Source organism: Cynara cardunculus (genome assembly GCF_001531365.2).
Source record: "Cynara cardunculus var. scolymus isolate 2C chromosome LG 10, CcrdV1, whole genome shotgun sequence".
NCBI lineage: Eukaryota > Viridiplantae > Streptophyta > Magnoliopsida > Asterales > Asteraceae > Cynara > Cynara cardunculus.
The window spans coordinates 22,141,868-22,146,542 of NC_037537.1; positions in this window are offsets into that span (position 1 = coordinate 22,141,868).

A 4,675-nucleotide genomic window follows, 5' to 3' on the forward strand; every position below is an offset into this window, starting at 1 on the left:
TAATGTTTTAATTACCATATCAGTTTCAGTTATTAATAGAAAAATATATGGATTCATAATTAATAGGATATTTATTGATATTATTTAAAAATAATAATTATTATATAAAATTAGCAAATGACAATATTAACCTTTTCATTTAAAAAATAAATTAAAACAAACAAAATTCATTGATTGGTTGAGAAGGAGGTTGCATGGGTTGTATAAATAAGGAGGGTTGTAAAAGAAATATACCCTATATATATATATATATATATATATATATGTGTGTGTGTTAGCATCAAAGTGTGGAAGTGAATAATAATAAGTGGTGTTAGATGTGGGAAAAAGTAGTGGTCGGTAGTTCACCAAAATAGCAAGTGGGTGGTGATTGTGATTGCGATTGCTTTGGTGGATGTGATTAGGCACGTGATTCTTGGCCTATGGTACGGACCCTTACCAGTTACCACCCCTACATTATTTGAACTAACAACTCGAACCCTTTGCCCACGTTCACTTTTGTGAATAAAAACACTGTTTTGTCACCGTAAAAACCGTGTTTGTCTCGTCAATCAAATAAAGACACATTATATTTTTATATTATTTTAAATTTATTTAATTTAAGTTTATATTCTCTTTCTGATGATATGTATTCATAAAACTGATAGACGAGAATAAAAAGTATGAATTTGGGACACGAGATTTTAATCCGAATTGGATACAACACAAAATTCAAGGTTTGAATTATGTAGGATATGATCGGGTTCTTTTTAAAGATTGTACTCGTTACATAATAAAAAAATGACATGGTTGGATTACGTAAATTAGTTTAGATTGAAGGTATAAGATGTTAAAATATATATGAAGCATTCGACACAACTAAACTGGACCACATCTGCGGTGAGAATGACTGATGTATGGTTATGTGGATTATATTGAAGCATCGAAAACAGGTCCTTTTGGACCACCAGCAAAAACCCGACTTATCGTTTTACGTGAAAACGACATTGGGGAACCTTTTTGTCCAGAGTGCTGAAAAATATCTGTTGGACGTGGTCTTTTATGCATCTGTAAAAATGATCACGTTTTTTAAAAGACATAGTTGTGAAAGGTATCAAAAACAACTTTATTTGATGTAATTAGCATAACTCGTTTGTGTATTATGTTGGAGTCGTGTGGGCTACTGTATGTATACATAATATACATACTTCTGTGTTTTTTAAATGATGATATTGGTTCTCGTTTTGATCGAAGTTGACTTAAAATCAAGATTCTAAATGGTATGAGACGTAATATGACACTGAGGTCAAATCCCAAATCTTACGAGTCACGACATAAACACAACATTTTCAGCGTGTGACTTGCGGTACAAATTTGTATATCATATACATAATTTGTATGCATATATGTTTTCTTATTATTACTCAACGAATCAATAAAATTGCACCATTTAAATAGGTTATACTAAAAAGTAAAAACACTCAAAAAGTAAAAAAAAAATAAAAAAAAATCAAGTAACGTCATACGACACATCGGGATATTGCATGCCATGGGCTTAACGTGGCATTCAAAACGAGCCTTAACGACTGCTATGACGAGAATTTTCCAACATGCTTGAAACACAATGAATGCAGCGAGAATCTGATCGTTCGATTTGTATTCAATCCTTTTGCACTACAACTTGTCATCCCCGATAGTTGATAACATTTGCAATATTCAAATATAATCGTCATTAAATCGTATTTTTAAATTTTACCCATTAAGTTAATGAATCAACAATTTTTTTTTTTGTCTATTTTTAAGTTAAAAAAAAATTAATGCATTAACTATGATCATAACAACTATATTATTCAATTTTTTTTCTTTCTAATAAAATGATTTAAGATAAAACGTTTGAATACAATTAAAAACAATTTTCAACTTAACGCGTCGATTTATCTTTATCTAATCTATACTATATTATAAATCATTTGATAAAAACTCTTAAAAACCAATTAAAAACAAATTTCAACTTATTAAAGCTTAATTTTTTAATTTGTGTAACTAACTATAGATAAACATAACCATAAGGGTGGTGCGTGATTGATTTGAGCTTGACTCCAAAGGTCAAAAGTACCAGAAGCTCCCAGGTTCAAATCCAAAGAGAAATAAAAATCCCCTTGTGGGCACGGAGATTCAAATGCGGTGACTCCAAGCTATTTGCGAAGCAGGTGATCGCCCTGGGATTAGTCGACTCGCATAGCGGATTGAATATCCAGGTTAATAAAAAGCAGGGCCAGTCCTAAGATTTTTGATGCCCTGTGCGAAAATAATAAAAAATGCCCCTAACCTTATTTTTTTTAAGCCAACGAAACATACGATTTTTTAAATAGTTTAGAAACCATTTAAGCTAAGTATCTCATCTCCATGTTGATTTTTATTAATTATAATAAAAAAAAATACAATGAGGGAAACATAAAAACCAAAACCCCGCATACAAAATATAAAACGATAAAATGATAAATCCTAGATTAAGATCGTGCTTCATTCTTTTTCAGTTTTTCTTTTTCCAAATTGAAATTAGCAAAATAGAAACTTTATTTCAATATATGAGACTTATAAGACATGGAAGACAATAATTAGTTTTTAACTAAAATAGTAAATTACATCCAAATTACTATCATAATAAGCAAAAAGTAACACTCAAAAGTTACAAGTCTAACGATTAAAGGCTAAGGGTCTACCTGTTAGCAGCTTAATAAGTTTAATGCAACTAACAGTTTATTTGTTCGACTATGCATGACTGTTTCGTAGTGGCTTAATGATATAGAAAGTGACTTATCCAGTAAGATTTTAGGGTGAGCTTTATATAGAAAATGAGTTTTTTTTTCCAAACACGTCTCTTCCAACTAAAAAAACGTTCTTTACATCTGCGAAAAAACTCTCCAAAACAAAAACTTTTCCAACTTATACAAATAGATTAATTTATACAGACAACTTTATACAAACAAAAACTTTTCCAACTTCCCAACTTTTTCAAATAATGTGCATTCAGTATTCATCACTACTAGGCTTTGGACCTGTTTTATAGTTAAAGCTCAATTGTCCAATTCCCAAATTATTAAACCCAAAACTAGGAATAAAATCACAACTTGATGCCCTTTCAGCCTTGATGCCCCGTGCGGCCGCATGGGCTGCACGTGGGCAGGGCCGACCCTGATAAAAAGAAACTACATAAAGTATTGAATTAAAGAAATTATCTTTTTGAATATAAAAAATCTAAAATATTGAATTAAAGAAATTACATAAAAAAACCAAAATTATAAATAGTAAATTAATACTAACATCGATATAACATTTTTTCCAAATTTTTTTGATGTATTTAAATTCATATTTTATTCAAAAATAAAAATATTGTCGCTTTCTCAAAACCATTAAAAATCGTATTATATCAACATAGATAAATAATAAAACGAAACATTGAAATTGAGATATATCTTGTTATATTATGCAAGCACCCTTCTAATTTCAAATAAAAGTAATACGGACGAATTAAATACTCAGTTTAGTATCTTTTAAATTGAACATATTTGTTTACAAACGATTTTAATGTATATTTATGTTTCAATTATCATATCGGTTACATTTTTAATAATTATTTAATAATTAATGTATTTTTGTTCAATTATTTACCATTTTCTGGTCAAATTATTTTTTATTTGCCGTGTTATTTGTTACAGATTAACAATTTGTGTATCATATAATTGAAATTAAATCGGACAAAAGTGACGTAATTATAGATAAAAAGAAAAAAGGAAAAAAAAACGCGTGATCTACGTGGCTCCTTTTTATTCATGAAAAATATGAAAGCTACAATTATCCACATAATCACTTGCATTATCCAATCACCATCGTGACACCTGTCCCACCATCCACCTCATGTTTATCCCCTTCTTTTAATTATATATTTTAATTAAAACTGAACATTATTCATATATTTTTATTTCAATTTCATGGGTTAAATCGGTAACCAAATTAGAATTTAACAAAGTGACAATCATAATGAACGTTTAACCATAAAACGACAACATAAGGAAGACACGTAAACTACAATTTGAAAAAACTGAAGTTTTCTGTTTCTTTGGTCTTAAGAACATTGGTTTTAAAAATAAGTGATTGTCGTCTTTAAATCAAAACCGAATGTGAAACTGTGGTTTCATTCGCTCCTTTATGAAAAGGATGATTGTAATCATTAATAAAGTTTCTCCAGTCAACCTCATGTTTATCCCTTCTATTGCTTCGACTCGAAATTTAAAGCCATACTCGGTGCAACGGCATTGACAAGATTAGGCCTACAGAAATTGTTCGACCCGATTGGATATTTTGTTCGAGACCAGAACGGTCAAACTAAACAAAACCCATCACCCTTTCATTGTCCACAATGAAAGATTTCTTATTTTAAACCGATAACTGAACCAAATAACGATTATTTCAAACTTTTCGAACCGACCAACCAATTAAATTATTGTCAAACCAATTAAACTACATAATCTTAACCGTTTACTTGGTTTTGTTTCAAAGGGTTCTTTCTGCAGTTCTCACGAGGTACAGACAGATTCTCTAGAAGAATCTAAAAATACCAAAAGGGTATTTTGGGAATTTCAGACTCTAACTGTGTACATATCTTGCCAAACTCTGCGTCTTTAAGAACCAACCC